Source organism: Schistocerca cancellata, chromosome 2 (genome assembly GCF_023864275.1).
Source record: "Schistocerca cancellata isolate TAMUIC-IGC-003103 chromosome 2, iqSchCanc2.1, whole genome shotgun sequence".
In the NCBI taxonomy this organism is placed as follows: domain Eukaryota; kingdom Metazoa; phylum Arthropoda; class Insecta; order Orthoptera; family Acrididae; genus Schistocerca; species Schistocerca cancellata.
Window position 1 is genome coordinate 687,389,453 of NC_064627.1, and position 17,562 is coordinate 687,407,014.

Consider the following 17,562-nt stretch of genomic DNA (forward strand, 5'->3'; position numbering starts at 1 on the left):
GTTGCTCAAATATTTTTGGTTTAAACACAGCAAAAATTACGTATATTCTCATGCTGAGCAAAACGTGTTTCGAGGATTTATTCTCATTGTTAAGTGCAGTATTCACACACATATTTTTTGTGATGTTACACAAAAAAAAAAAAACAATGTGAGTTATAGTTTGTGTGTGTTTGATTTCCTACATAACTGAGGAAGCACAGAACCGGATAACCTTAAAAGGGTGACTACACTTAGAGAGATGCAGAACAACACATATGCAAACATCACACACAATATTTGCACTCAATACAAAAAATTCTCAAACACACTGTGCTAAGCATGAAAAAATATGTAACTGATGCAGTGCTTCATTATTTAAGTAAAGATTGACAGCAGCAGGCATTCCAAAAACATCGATAATGACATACGAAATTGAGTAAAACGTTTCTGCTTCCCAATTATCAGTTCCCACTGTATCAGTGGTGTTTTTATTAGATAATAAACCAGTTCCTGACAAGAATATTTTGATACCTATTATGTATATAAACATGAAGTGTGAAAATGCAAGAGGGTATCCTATATATAACTTTTAAAGCTTAAAATGTTATTTCCCACATTTTACATTTTTCCAAATTTTACACCATTTCTTTTGAAGTCCCTTAACAAGTGTGGTTATAGAAAAAAGCTGACAGCCATTTATAGATTGAGACTTCATCAAAAATTGTTTCGAGCTATCTGCTAAAAAGATTTGCCCGAGATCAGTTAAACAACTTGTGAAAATTCAGTTAAATCAGACGACTGCAAATGAGAATTCCTGCAATGTTGTCAAATATAAAGCACCAGTTAAAAACTTGCTCAAAGAAATTTGCTTGCTTTTCATTGGCTATTGACGAGGCAATTGAGATCACCTCCATACCACAACTGCTAGTATTTACCCATGGGAGAAAGTACAAGTTTGAAGTATGTGAAGAGTTGATTGGAATGGCAAATTACGCATAACAATACATTCACTGGACTCATGGAACAATTTCGCACATTGATTTACATCCAACTAAGTTAGCAGGTATTAAGGACGGCAGAGCGCCTTCCATGGTTGGCATTAATTCTGGATTGGTGTCATTATTAAAACAGCATTTAGGAGTGCATGTTGATGATTTGATAAAATTACATTGTACAACCCACCAGGAGACTTTGTGCCCAAAGAAAATAGGTTTTGAACATGACATCAAAGTTGTAGTTTCAATAATAATTTCATAAAATCTCAAGCTTTCAATCACAACAGTTTAAAACTTTTCTTGAAGTCACTGATAACAAATACTCAGTTTTCATGGCTGAAAAGAAGAGATACATCTCTGGATTACAAATACGTATTGGTTATGTGACTTAGCATATTTGACTGAACTCACTAATCATTTAGATACAAATGACTTCCAGGCAAAAATCAATTGATTACTCAGCTTTATGGCCATATTACATCCTATTAGTGTAAATTAAATTTGTTTCAAACCCAAATAAAGTCAGGCAATTACATCAAATTTTCTAATTACAAGGAGAGTCAGAAAAGTTAAAATCCATCATGTTACAGTAAAAGAGATTGAAAGAATTATTACCTCATTAAAAAATAAAAAGTCTGTTGGTATGGACAATATTTCCTGTAAAATAGTGAAATATTGCTATAAATATATAAGTCCAGTCTTATGCAACATATTCAATACATCTCTATAAGAAGGAATAGTTCCCAGTCTTTAAAAGAGGTGAGAAAATCAATGTTACAAACTATCACCCAATCTCCCTCTTAACCATCTTTTCAAAAATTCTTGAAAAACTCATGCACAGGTTGATTGTCAATCATCTTAGCTTCTGCAATATCCTAAACAAGAGTCTGTTTGGATTTCATGCTGGTCTTTTTACAGAACAAGCAGTATTCTGTTTTACCAACCAAGTTCTGGTACCCATGAACAAAAAAATGTCTCCAGTAGGTATTTTTTGTGACCTCTCAAAAGCCTTTGATTGCGTAAACCATCTAATCCTTTTGAAAACGGCAGAATATTATGGTTCGGGTGGTACTGTTGGTTTGTGGCTCCAATCATACCTAAAGGACTGAAAGCAGACTGTAATGTTGAATGGCTCATCCGGAGAAACTGCCTCATTTGAGTGGGACTCAGTAAGTTGTGTGCCACAAGGCTCTGTTTTGGGTCCACTGCTATTTCTCATCTTCATTAATGATCTCCCACTTTGTTCTGATACAAACAGTAAATTTACTCTTTTTGCAGATGACACTACAATTCTAATTGATGATTTTACAGACAATAATCTTCAACAAACTATGAATAAAGTTTTCAGTGATATTATAAACTGGTTTTCTTCAAATGGTCTCTTACTCAATACAGATGAAACCCTTTGTATGAGATTCCATACCCACAAAGAAATCTGGAGGAAATTAACATTAAGTGCAGAGATCAAGAAATACGAAAAGCTGAGGTAACAAAATTCCTGGGTGCTTTTATAGACAGCAAATGTAACTGGTCTGCACACATTCTTCATCTTTATAAAACACTTAGCTCAGCAATATTTGCACTATGGGTTATTGCCTTAGTGGCTGAAGTAGACACCATTAAGGCTTCGTACTTCGGCTATTTTCATTCATTAATGTCATATGCTTTTATATTCTGGGGGAACCACCCTCTCGCAAAGAAAATTTTCACTGTACAAAAAAAGCCAGTAGAATAATGAGTGGTGACCATCACAGGCATTCTTGCAGGCACTTGTTTCGAAAGATGGGGATCCTTACCACCTCCTCACAATATATCTTTTCCTTGTTGACCTTTGTCTGTAAAAACCCTTCTTCTACAAAGATAACATCCAATTTAAAGATTATAACCCAAGAACCAATAACAGTCTGCACATTGAACTGAAAAATGTCTCACTATGGTTCAAAAAGGAGCTTATTACTGAGCATTAAGCTGTTTACTGCTCTCACACCACACATCAAATGCCTTCACAAAAGGTTGCCAGCATTCAAACAAACTCTATAATTGACGAATATGTGAAAGAAAATGTGTATAATCACTAAATTTGTAAGTGTTGTAAACTTAATATAATTAATTTTATTTCGAGTACTATCATAGGCATACGACAATTATTTATTGGTATTCCTGTACTTCCCTTGGAATATTTAGTTTATCTTGACTCCTGTATATATTACACATCCTTAACATGTGAAACAAAAATGTTCTGTTAACTGAATGTGCTGCTGTTTAGCTGAAATCTTATTTACGTTGCATCTTTTATTTATGTAACATGTATTTCAACTGTGTACAATCTGACACATACCATATCACAAATGTATTACTCATCCTTAACATGTGAAACACAATTTTCTTTTAATTGATTGTGCTGTTGTTTAACTGATTTTTATTTACATTGTATATTTTTATTGCATTTATACAAGTTATATTTGAACTACGTAGAATCTGACATGTTACATAACATTGCGATTCACTCGCTACCGGGATCTACGAAACATGAAATGAAATAAAAACAAAAAAATCACTCCTGTGTGGACCATTAAGCTGCCACTGCTCTACAACACGTGATTTTGCAGGTTGGCTACAATGTAAACCCAAAGTTATACAATTTCTGCCAATTCCCCTATAGGGAGCTCCGAGGACACCGTACTGTTGTCACTCAGTATGCTTCTGTAGTCAGTGATGTAAGGACTGCAAATTGTAGCAATCAAAAATGTATGCAAATTACAGCCATGACTCAGTGGAGAAATGTGATCTACTAGTTCACAGTTCCCATCTGGTTCATTCATTAATGTCATATGCTTTTATATTCTGGGGGAACCACCCTCTCGCAAAGAAAATTTTCACTGTACAAAAAAAGCCAGTAGAATAATGAGTGGTGACCATCACAGGCATTCTTGCAGGCAAGAAAATGTGTATAATCACTAAATTTGTAAGTGTTGTAAAAGCTGTTTCACAGAGGAAGACCGCACTGCAGTTCCTTCTCTAAATCCTCGCACCAACGAAAAAATGGCTGACATCGAAATAAGTGTCCAAGGAATAGAAAAGCAACTGGAATCACTCAACAGAGGAAAGTCCACTGGACCTGACGGGATACCAATTCGATTCTACACAGAGTACGCGAAAGAACTTGCCCCCCTTCTAACAGCCGTGTACCGCAAGTCTCTAGAGGAACGGAAGGTTCCAAATGATTGGAAAAGAGCACAGGTAGTCCCAGTCTTCAAGAAGGGTCGTCGAGCAGATGCGCAGAACTATAGACTTATATCTCTGACGTCGATCTGTTGTAGAATTTTAGAACATGTGTTTTGCTCGAGTATCATGTCGTTTTTGGAAACTCAGAATCTACTATGTAGGAATCAACATGGATTCCGGAAACAGCGATCGTGTGAGACCCAACTCGCTTTATTTGTTCATGAGACCCAGAAAATATTAGATACAGACTCCCAGGTAGATGCTATTTTTCTTGACTTCCGGAAGGCGTTCGATACAGTTCCGCACTGTCGCCTGATAAACAAAGTAAGAGCCTATGGAATATCAGACCAGCTGTGTGGCTGGATTGAAGAGTTTTTAGCAAACAGAACACAGCATGTTGTTATCAACAGAGAGACGTCTACAGACATTAAAGTAACCTCTGGCGTGCCACAGGGGAGTGTTATGGGACCATTGCTTTTCACAATATATATAAATGACCTAGTAGATAGTGTCGAAAGTTCCATGCGGCTTTTCGCGGATAATGCAGTAGTATACAGAGAAGTTGCAGCATTAGAAAATTGTAGCGAAATGCAGGAAGATCTGCAGCGGATAGGCACTTGGTGCAGGGAGTGGCAACTGACCCTTAACATAGACAAATGTAATGTATTGAGAATACATAGAAAGAAGGATCCTTTATTGTATGATTATATGATAGCGGAACAAACACTGGTAGCAGTTACTTCTGTAAAATATCTGGGAGTATGCGTGCGGAACGATTTGAAGTGGAATGATCATATAAAATTAATTGTTGGTAAGGCGGGTACCAGGTTGAGATTCATTGGGAGAGTCCTTAGAAAATGTAGTCCATCAACAAAGGAGGTGGCTTACAAAACACTCGTTCGACCTATACTTGAGTATTGCTCATCAGTGTGGGATCCGCACCAGATCGGGTTGACGGAGGAGATAGAGAAGATCCAAAGAAGAGCGGCGCGTTTCGTCACAGGGTTATTTGGTAACCGTGATAGCGTTACGGAGATGTTTAACAAACTCAAGTGGTAGACTCTGCAAGAGAGGCGCTCTGCATCGCGGTGTAGCTTGCTCGCCAGGTTTCGAGAGGGTGCGTTTCTGGATGAGGTATCGAATATATTGCTTCCCCCTACTTACACCTCCCGAGAAGATCACGAATGTAAAATTAGAGAGATTAGAGCGCGCACAGAGGCTTTCAGACAGTTGTTCTTCCCGCGAACCATACGCGACTGGAACAGGAAAGGGAGGTAATGACAGTGGCACGTAAAGTGCCCTCCGCCACACACCGTTGGATGGCTTGCGGAGTATAAATGTAGATGTAGATGTAGATGTAGACATAGACAATACAACATCAGTTTTAAGTTAATGGTGATCCATGAAGCAGAGACCACAAGCAATTGTGCAGCTGGTAGAAAATTTGGCATCACAGAAGCAGATATTTGTAGATGATGTCAGATAAAGAATAAACTAAAGAACATCAGTTCTACATGCCAAACTTTCAGGGGACCAAAGTAGGGAACGTTTTTCAATTCGGAGCAGCAGGTTGTTCAATACATACAAGAGAAATGTAATGAAGCCTTCTCAGTTGCTGATTACCCAAATGAAGGTTGGAGATGAAGACAAATTTTCCAAATATTGGCTGGTGCGTAAGGGTGGGGCTTACATTAAGACACAGGACTACGCAAGCTCAGTGACCTCCCACAGCATACAACAGAAAATGAGTTGCATATCAGCATCATGTAATCAATCACAGGAAATTGTAAAATTACTTTCTGTGTCATATGGACAATACTGATCAAATGCCCGTTTATTTTGATATGCCGTCAAATGTTAAAGCATTCCTGTAAAGACATCTGACAATGAAAAGGCTAGAATAACAGTAATGCTGGGTGCACTAGAAGATGAAACTCTCCCCATACACGATTCTTTGCAGGAAAACAATACCAAAAGAAAAACTCCCTGTAGGCTTATCTTTAGATGCCAAGAAAAGGGATGGATGACAAGTGACCTGATGCAAGGTTGGTTGAAGGTTGTTTGGAATAGAATACCAGGCTCTTTGCTTAAGAGAATGAAACCATTGGTGCTGGTTTTGTTCAGGGGCCACCTCACACATGCAGTTAAAGATCTCCTATTGAAGTACAATACAGCGGTTGTAATAATCCCTGGTGGTATGACCTCACAACTTTGGGTAATATATGTTGCTGTGAATAGATCTTTTAAGGTTCACCTGTGAAAGCTTTACAGTAATTGGCTTCTTCAAGGAGACCACATACTCACTCCAGGCAGGAAGTTGAAAAAATGATCAGTATCCATGCCCAGCCTGGGGCAGAATCTCAAATGAATCTGTTATGAAAGGATTCAAAAAAATGCTGCATATCCAATGCTATGGATGGCCCAGAAGATGAAATACTTTGGGAGGAGCGTCAGGAAGAAAGAAATGCAAGTAACTTTACAAATGAAGATATTGATCCCAGTGAACGGGGTGGTGGTGACAATAACGGTGGTGACACTGATTAAAAATTTTGCTGAACCATGTCCTTTAGTTTATTTTACTTCTCCTTCTATTATCAAAATGTAGACAATCAATCACATTGTGTTAAAAATAAAATTTTCCCATGGAGCATCTTAAAGAAAGGGCTGCCATCTTATATTCAGGGTCGTCTTATGCTCAGGTAAATACGGTAAATTTGATGAAGCAATCCTGTTGATTTTCTATCCTTGTGTTGACAGAAACAATTAGGAGTTATGGTAGGTACTGCATTAAAACATGCTGGCCTGTAAAAATAAGAACCATCTGATGAATGACAATTTAGAGTCAATTTTGCACTTATCTATGATAAAGATTGAAAGTAACATCAAAGCAATTCGCCTGTCGTGTTTTAAATTCATTTGTGCAAAGAATGTTTTTGTACAAATATGCTTTAATTGTATTTTCTCTTAAATAAAATAAATAATTGTGAAAAAAATGATGTCAACAAATGTTTTATCCCCTCTGCTTTTTTTAAGGGTTTGCTGCCCACAGTGCAAGAAAGTTTTACACCTTAACCTAACCATATGCTTCTCATCTGCTCCCAATCACAGAATAATACAGGTAAACACATGCAGCAACTAACAACATGGACCATTTACATACTGAATATTAGGCTCAGCTTTCAAGAGCAGTGCAGAACAACTAGAAGTCCCCGAGTTGACTGCTCATGAAAACATGCACCGTTCCCCCATTCAAATGAAGTGTGTGTTCTACCTGCATTTCCTGTGGTTTTTCTTTGCGTGGAAACTAAATGATAATGTCACCACAAAAAATTCTTGTTTTACAGAGTATTTGCTATGCTGGTCGAATGTTTGCCTGGACTGACAGATTACACTTCAATATTACACATTTAAAATGCACAGGAAGTATTTTGGGACTTCCTAAGTTCACTGAAATCTTACCAAAATATTCACTTTTGATGAACGGGTTAGAGGGCTTGTGGACCTCTATAAACTCTAGAAAGATGATTAACTGTCAACATAAGCGGGTAGTCAAAGAAGATTTTTAGACAACAATGGATCTTGCACTCTGCAGTGAAAATTCGATAAATTTAGACTATGTGTAGAGCGAGAATTCAAACCCAGGTACTTGCCTTTTGTAGAATCTTTTCTTAGAAAGTAGTTCTTCAGGCATGACTCATCAGCCATTTCTTAGGCATTTGCCAGTATTTTCCTCATACCTTCAAATGTTTCAGGAACTCTCTCTGATATCCTGCTAGACTAACATACCTGGGAGAAAAGATAAGTGAACTGAAGCTTTGATGTGCCTTGGGAGTGTTTTTACATCTTTCCTCACACGGGCCGTGAAAGTGACATGTAGCTGGACAAGTTTTGCAATGTCACAACATGAAATTTCACATTGCAGAGCACTCCCAAGCATGAAAGACCGAATCAGACAATTCAGTTCTTTGCACAATGTAGAGGAATGTGAGTGATGATATCCAAGATCATTTTCTACAGAACAAGCCCCTATTTGGTGGTTTTTATACAACAATGTATTTGCTTTGAATACACTGTTTCAAAGCAAGAGCTCTTTGAGGACCTCTCAAAAATGCATTGTTTTGGTGAAGTTTCTTATAATAAAATTGTGGAGCATAACATGTCAGTGGTTAAAAGCATTTCATAATATAGCTTACGTGCTTTGAAAATATGCTGTTTCAAGTCTGCCCCACATTGAAGATTTACCAAAAAACACATCTTTCTGGTACTACATGTTGCAATTGAATGTCAGACAATGACATAATGGTGAGTGAATCCTTTAGGACATTGTAATATCACAGATAAAGACTCAAATCACATCTGCAAACTGTAGTACAGTGGGTGGAAACATGGACAGTGAACTCAAAGATTGCCAGTTAACACCTTGTTTTCTGCAAATATTTATTTATTTATTTTTATGTTTTCTAAAAGATTCTCACTCTTTCTTATAAATTTAATACATTAAATGTTATGTATAAACAAGACACTCTGTTAAAGTGTAAGTTTGTTCAACTTTGTGAACATGTCAGGAAACACTGACCCTGGACCATGGCTGTTTACATCACTGGCCAATTCCCAGGCAATTCAGCACAATACACACTATAGACAAAACAACATGGCCAGCATACAGGCAACAGAGCAAATGAGTGTGAAAAAGGATTAGTGTTTTTATAACAACTACCATGATAAATATTGCTGTGTTGATGCACCTTCCCAAATACTTGAGAAAGCAAAATATGTTAGGTTGGAGTTAATGACTCCAAAGGACTGCCAAAGCAAATTCGTAAGTATGTGCAACATGTTTAATACTTTAGATATACCTAACATCTGTTGCCAGAGACTACAACTGTTGCTAATCCCACCGAAGAGCAAGTTTCATAGGATTTACTAGCTCATTTCTGAGATCACACCGACCACACTGCCATGTTTGCCATGCTTCCCATTGAGAAACATTCTGTGTGAGGGCAGCTCAAGGTGCATCTGCTGCAGAGAATATGCTATTGTGAAACTAGGTGGCAGGGCAAGATTTGAAGCTAAAACCTTGCTTTCATACGATTTGCTTACACCAACTGAAATATCCAGGCACAACTAACTTGGAAGAGGCTAGAGGCTGCACAGTTCCGAAGGCAGGGAGATAACGTACGTACGTACGTACGTACGTGTGTGTGTGTGTGTGTGTGTGTGTGTGTGTGTGTGTGTGTGTGTGTAACATGGATCCATCTCAAAAATCTCAAAATTTATTAAATAAGCTTGTCTATACTACATGATCATTTAATAAGGGAAAGGCAGCCACTCACCTGTAGCAGATCGGCGTGGAGCACAAACACACTTACAGGGTCTATATACGGACAAGGAAAAAAAATTCCCAGATCTCCCGGTTAAAAATAAATTTTCTCCTGGGTGGAAATACTCTTTTTCCATGTTAAGTGACAGTATACTTTTCGTTGGAACTGTAAAACTTATCTATCCTTTGAATGGATATGGTTTTATACAGCAGTGTAGAATTTCTCAGCACTTTAGAAAACGAAACTCAGGGGGAAAAAACACGTTTTGGAAAGGTCTTTGATATGCAGCAACATGTACGCTGCATATTTTCGTGTAACGAAAGTATAAATTCGAATTCCACCAACAGAAAAAGTTAATGGTTTAAGTTACTATACATAGTGTTGCTACAACAAAAGCAAAGCTTTTGCATACAATATTTGTCTTTAAGCTTAATAAGCTACAAGAGAAGCTAAGCTTCCACACATAATGTGGATCTGTTTAGAGCATGTTACTCTTTAAGATACATCACACAAATACGTCAGTAAAATTTTTAATACCGATATAAATCTCTGATCTTCTGGGCTCGAAATTCTTCTAAATGGTTCATCATCAAAGAGTTGATTTTTAAATGAGAGTAAATGCTCTGTGATTTAAGAAATTCATTGTACATTCTCGCACATAGTTCATCTTGCATCAAAGGAAATTTAATTTGAAAATAACGCTTTTCAAACTGTAATTCGCAATATTTTCCCAGGACCTGTTAGAAATAGATTCATTTCAGCAGTTACCAGAGAGCACCAGATAAGAGGCGTCACCGTCCTTGCGCAGCTACGGTGACGTAGGAAGTTAGTATGTTCGTACGTGTGAGACATTAAAAGATCTTTCTTACAATATGTCATAAAGGAAACAGGACATCAGAGGATACTCCAAGAGCATCAGAATTTCGTGAACCATACTAAAATGCATAGTTCGCCTTATAGTGCGCATTTGTATGTCCTGATTCCCAATGACGTAGGCCTCAACCTGATGTTAAGCTTTTCGGTATGGTTTTCAGGATGTAAATTTTCTTGGAGTACCAGTACTGTATTATCTCATGTTTGGTTCTTTATTATGTCATAATGCCATACGTGCTAGAAGATGAAAACGTGCACTTGAAATGCAGCGAACAGTTTAAACTGGCCAACAGTGCAGAATAAAACACTTTGTTTCAAATAAATTTACCGCCTCAGCAGGAAAGCTTAATAAAAGCTAAAATTCTTTAGCAAACTGACAAAAATAACTTTATTGTTCTGCAAGGCAATTAATGCTCGACTGTCAGAAAGGTGGAAATAAAATAAAATCTGAAACTAGTAACATATTTTAGCCTTCTGAAATTATGTGAATGTATTTTAATTCACTTGATAGCTCCCAGCCACAGAAATCCGTCTTGTTTTCATTTGACATGAGAGCAGTAAACGAAGAGGAAACAGAAAAATCACTAAATGTAAACACAGGTCACAGAGACTACCCCCCCCCCCCCCCCCCCACTATAACTGCTTAGTGCACCAGAAAGGGGGGGGGGCGCAACTTTTCAGAAATAAGGTCATTTTATGGCGCACATCTTTCTGAGGAGTCTGATACATAAAACAGATATCTTCGAGGAAATGTAAGGCATATTATTTGGTCTTTAGTGTGCCTAAGTGCAGTGCCACGTCTCTTCACACAACATTCTTATACCGCACGTCACTATATTTCGCTCTGTGGAACTCAAATATTTTGCAATGGATGGCATCACACTATTTCAGGACACCGGAAATTAAAATGTCCTTTAGTGCCTCTCCTGCTCCCAGTCAGCCGGTAATAACTTGCTCTTCTGTGTGACATAAAATTAAATATAGGATACCTCAAACCAGTGAAGACAAGAGACAGGCAAGACAGTACACATTTCTTCAATACTTAGGTCCTAGCAATTTTTCTCTCTAATATTGCTGCAGCTTTACATGGCGTACTTTCCTTTCTGCGAAAGAATTATTACATCATCAAAGTTCATCAAACGTTTTGCTACATGAAAAATCAAAATGTCATCATCTAATACTGAAAAAGCTGTTAATACAAATAGTATCAAAGACTGGTGTGGTTTCTCTATCTGATTATCTGTCTGCTCCATAAAACAAAATAGGCCTTTCCAATACTGCAGCAATTGTAACACAAACTAAATAAGCGAGACTGTTTTGGCAATAATGATCATTTTTATAGCATGACAATATAATTCACGAAGTAGCAATACGAAATACCTATTTGGCCTACTACAATCAAAAAGCTTTATGTTACAAAATAGTTTCACATTTTATTCATACGCTCCAGTTTCTCATGCATGAGACTGAAAAGTAGTAGAACAAAAGTTCCGTATAAATTTGGAATCGTCATATTTTTCCATAATTTGTGTGATGTCCCTGTTTCTTTTCTTTCCTCATTCTAACAAACAATCTTGTCATCACTAATTCTGTAACTATTCCTACCACTGTCAAAACTCATTCTCTGGTTAGCTTTACTATCCTGCCACAATCACTGGTATAGTTATCCAGTGATTATTCTCGGGTTAGGCGTTATTACGTGTTTGTAAAGTGCGTTTTCCGCGCTGCTCCCAGAATGGAACTTAAGCGGCTGCTAGATGGGGACTACAACTGGCCCTGTCTAGTGTGGCGATCTGGCCAAAAATTTTCTGTTAGAATTTCACTTTCTTGGATACACTGAGAAGATAATACATAATCTTTCTTATCTGTTATTCCTTTTAGTCATTTACTTCCACTCTGGTAGTCTGAATTTATGGATTTTGCTACCAATTATAACAACGCTAAACATTTGCAAACCAAATCAACCACATAAACAAGCAGCAGTTGGCATTCACCAGTTCGGCTTTATTCCGCTCAAATCGTATAGCCCCATCCCGCTCTGTCTGCAGGAAAGTTCATTTCTAGATGCGACGAGGATTCCCCTGGTAGAGACATCACGTATGCTATGCACACATTCAAAAATCAACTTAGAATGTGATCAAAAATGTCCAAAAACCAGTAGGGTGCGTTTCAAAATCGTACGAATAATCTATAGACCGGCATGCGCTGGATTCTCGGTGCTTTGTGAAACAAGGTTTTTTCCTCAAGAACATAGATTTGTCCCCTCCCCCTGAAACTGCAGCCAGGTTCAGATACCTCAGTTTGCAGCCCCCCCCCCCTCCACCACCACAACCACCCTAGATACGGGCCTGTTGTGCAAGTGTGAATCTGGCAGCTTGGACACACCAGTAAAATTTTCCGGGTACCCCATGTGGCTGGCTGCTACCGCTGCTGCTTACACAGCAAACAGCCACCTTTCTGGAGCCAGAAGCGGGAGAAGGTATTACTCATACGTGACTCAACTGCGCATATGCATGAGCCCGCCTGTAATTGCTTAAATGAATCTAATGTAAATAGTTGTGACGTCACGCTCATCAGAGGTAATTAGTAGTTATTAAACATTGCACAGTCTTCCTAAAGTCTTTGACACATTTTGCTGTCAGCAAACATTATTTTATATGGCCATTTCCTTTGCAATTTAAGTAGTTTTTTTTTCTGCAGTATTATTCTGCAGTAGCGGGATACAGTAAAATCCTTTGTTAGAGTATCAGTTCTTACCAGTCAAAATTTAATTCTAAAAAATTCCTGGGCTTTTCCTGGTTTTCTCCCAGATGAAAAAATTCCCAGGTTTTTCCCGGATCTCCTGGTTGTCCCGGGTTGTATACACCCTGACTTAGCTGTAAACAGCATTCATGTGAGCTTTCGAGTTCTTGCTCTTTTTCTAGCAAAACTTACACAGAGTTACATACAAAACCACACAGACATCCGAAGTGAAGCAATTTAAATCACTTAATGAAAGCAAGACTTCTGGTCCAGAATGTATACCAAGGTTCCTTTCAGAGTATGCTGATGCATTAGCTCATACCAATATTCAAGAAAGGTAGTAGGAGTGATCCACTTAATTACAGGCTCATATCATTAACGTCAATATGTGGCAAGATTCTGGAACATATATTGTGTTCGAACATTATGAATTACCTTGAAGAAAATGGTCTATTTACACACAGTCAACATGGGTTTAGAAAACATCATTCTTGTGAAACACAACTAGTTCTTTACTCACATGAAGTGTTGAGTGCTATTGACTTGGGATTTCAGATCAATTCCGTATTTCTGGATTTCCAGAAGGCTTTTGAAACTGTTGTTGACATCGACCTACAGAGGGAGAAATGATCACCATGATAAAATAAGGGAAATCAGAGCTCGTACAGAAAGATATAGGTGTTCGCTCTTTCCGCGCGGTATTCGAGATTGGAATAATAGAGAATTGTGAAAGTGGTTCAATGAACCCTCTGTCAGGCACTGTTTCCTGGTATGTGGCTTTGTGTTCCAAGCATTGGTTCACTATAGGAGACTGGAGGCCTTTCTCTTATTTTATGTATTGCTCCATCCAGGAATTTCCATTACTGTTCTGTATGATTATTTCAAGACTCAGTTCTCCAAAAGGCATATTAACAATAAAAAGAACTGGGGGCAACTGTGCACAAGACTGTAGATTTTTTAGCACAAAATTTCTGACATAATTTTTGATATGTGGATATTGCCATGTTACTTGTACAATTCTATATTTCATTCAAATTAAAAGTCTGAGACAATATTTCACACTTCATAAAACAATTGTATAAACAGTAAGTAAACAATGCATTGATTATTACTGGTATGCAACTAGTTTAGTTTCTAGTCCAGTCTAGTTCCGGATATCCGGGCAGGCACTACTCAAGAGGACGCTGTTATCAGGAGAAAGAAAACTGGCATTCTACGGATCGGAGCGTGGAATGTCAGATCCCTTAATCGGGCAGTAGGTTAGAAAATTTAAAAAGGGAAATGGATAGGTTAAAGTTAGATATAGTGGGAATTAGTGAAGTTCAGTGGAAGGAGGAACAAGACTTCCGGTCAGGTGACTACAGGGTTATAAACACAAAATCAAATAGGGGTAATGCAGGAGTAGGTTTAATAATGAATAGGAAAATAGGAATGCGGGTAAGCTACTACAGACAGCATTATTGTGGCCAAGATAGATACGAAGCCCACGCCTACCACAGTAGTACAAGTTTATATGCCTACTAGCTCTGCAGATGATGAAGAAATTGAAGAAATGTATGATCAAATAAAAGAAATTATTCAGATAGTGAAGGGAGATGAAAATTTAATAGTCATGGGTGACTGGAATTCGGTAGTAGGAAAAGGGAGAGAAGGAAACGTAGTAGGTGAATATGGATTGGGGGTAAGAAACGAAAGAGGAAGCCGCCTGGTGGAATTTTGCACAGAGCACAACTTAATCATCTTGGTTCAAGAATCATAAAAGAAGGTTCTATACATGGAAGAAGCCTGGAGATACTGGCAGGTTTCTGATAGATTATATAATGGTAAGACAGAGATTTAGGAACCAGGTTTTAAATTGTAAGACATTTCCAGGGGCAGATGTGGACTCTGACCACAATCTATCGGTTATGAACTGTAGATTAAAACTGAAGAAACTGCAAAAAGGTGGGAATTTAAAGAGATGGGACCTGGATAAACTGAAAGAACCAGAGGTTGTACAGAGTTTCAGGGAGAGCATAAGGGAACAATTGACAAGAATGGGGGAAAGAAATACAGTAGAAGAAGAATGGGTAGCTTTGAGGGATGAAGTAGTGAAGGCAGCAGAGGATCTAGTAGGTAAAAAGACGAGGGCTAGTAGGAATCCTTGGGTAACAGAAGAAATATTGAATTTAATTGATGAAAAGAGAAAATATAAAAATGCAGTAAATGAAGCAGGCAAAAAGGAATACAAATGTCTCAAAAATTAAATCGACAGGAAGTGCAAAATGGCTAAGCAGGGATGGCTAAGGACAAATGTAAGGATGTAGAGGCTTATCTCACTAGGGGTAAGATAGATACTGCCTACATGAAAATTAAAGAGACCTTTGGAGAAAAGAGAACCACTTGTATGAATATCAAGAGCTCAGATGGAAACCCAGTTCTAAGCAAAGAAGGGAAAGCAGAAAGGTGGAAGGAGTGTATAGAGGGTCTATACAATGGTGATGTACTTGAGGACAATATTATGGAAATGGAAGAGGATGTAGATGATGATGAAATGGGAGATACGATACTGCGTGAAGAGTTTGACAGAGCACTGAAAGACCTGACTCGCAACAAAGCTCCGAGAGCGGCTTTTCGCGGATGATGCTGTAGTATACACAGAAGTTGCAGCATTAGAAAATTGTAGCGAAATGCAGGAAGATCTGCAGCGGATAGGCACTTGGTGCAGGGAGTGGCAACTGACCCTTAACATAGACAAATGTAATGTATTGAGAATACATAGAAAGAAGGATCCTTTATTGTATGATTATATGATAGCGGAACAAACACTGGTAGCAGTTACTTCTGTAAAATATCTGGGAGTATGCGTGCGGAACGATTTGAAGTGGAATGATCATATAAAATTAATTGTTGGTAAGGCGGGTACCAGGTTGAGATTCATTGGGAGAGTCCTTAGAAAATGTAGTCCATCAACAAAGGAGGTGGCTTACAAAACACTCGTTCGACCTATACTTGAGTATTGCTCATCAGTGTGGGATCCGCACCAGATCGGGTTGACGGAGGAGATAGAGAAGATCCAAAGAAGAGCGGCGTGTTTCGTCACAGGGTTATTTGGTAACCGTGATAGCGTTACGGAGATGTTTAACAAACTCAAGTGGCAGACTCTGCAAGAGAGGCGCTCTGCATCGCGGTGTAGCTTGCTCGCCAGGTTTCGAGAGGGTGCGTTTCTGGATGAGGTATCGAATATATTGCTTCCCCCTACTTATACCTCCCGAGGAGATCACGAATGTAAAATTAGAGAGATTAGAGCGCGCACAGAGGCTTTCAGACAGTTGTTCTTCCCGCGAACCATACGCGACTGGAACAGGAAAGGGAGGTAATGACAGTGGCACGTAAAGTGCCCTCCGCCACACACCGTTGGGTGGCTTGCGGAGTATAAATGTAGATGTAGATGTAGATGTAGAGTAGACAACATTCCATTAGAACTACTGACAGCATTGGGAGAGCCAGTCCTGACAAAACTCTACCATCTGGTGAGCAAGATGTATGAGACAGGTGAAATACCCTCAGACTTCAAGAAGAATAAAATAATTCCAATCCCAAAGAAAGCAGGTGTTGACAGATGTGAAAATTACCGAACTAACAGTTTAATAAGTCATGGCTGCAAAATATTAACACGAATTCTATACAGACGAATGGAAAAACTGATAGAAGCCGACCTCGGGGAAGATCAGTTTGGATTCCGTAGAAATATCGGAACACGTGAGGCAATACTGACTCTACGACTTATCTTAGAAGCTAGATTAAGGAAAGGCAAACCTACGTTCCTAGCATTTGTAGACTTAGAGAAAGCTTTTGACAATGTTGACTGGAATACTCTCTTTCAAATTCTGAAGGTGGCAGGAGTAAAATACAGGGAGCGAAAAGCTATTTACAATTTGTACAGAAACCAGATGGCATTTATAAGAGTTGAGGGACATGAAAGGGAAGCAGTGGTTGGGAAGGGAGTGAGACAGGGTTGTAGCCTCTGCCCGATGCTATTCAATCTGTTCAGTGAGCAAGCAGTGAAGGAAACAAAAGAAAAATTCGGAGTAGGTATTAAAATCCATGGAGAAGAAATAAAAACTTTGAGGTTCGCCGATGACATTGTAATTCTGTCAGAGACAGCGAAGGAATTGGAAGAGCAGTTGAACGGAATGGACAGTGTCTTGAAAGGAGGGTATAAGACGAAAATCAACAAAAGCAAAACAAGGATAATGGAATGTAGTCGAATTAAGTCGGGTGATACTGAGGGAATTAGATTAGGAAATGAGACACTTAAAGTAGTAAAGGAGTTTTGCTATTTGGGGAGCAAAATAACTGATGATGGTCGAAGTAGAGAGGATATAAAATGTAGACTGGCAATGGCAAGGAAAGTGTTTCTGAAAAAGAGAAATTTATTAATATCG

At 38.5% G+C, this 17,562-nt stretch overlaps 1 protein-coding gene across 1 annotated transcript in view; it reads right to left on the minus strand.

Moving 5' to 3' along the window:
• Positions 1 to 17,562, minus strand: part of LOC126162430 (TAF5-like RNA polymerase II p300/CBP-associated factor-associated factor 65 kDa subunit 5L) — a 158,855-nt gene that overhangs the window by 30,334 nt on the left and 110,959 nt on the right. The gene's annotated exons all lie outside the window — the stretch shown is intronic.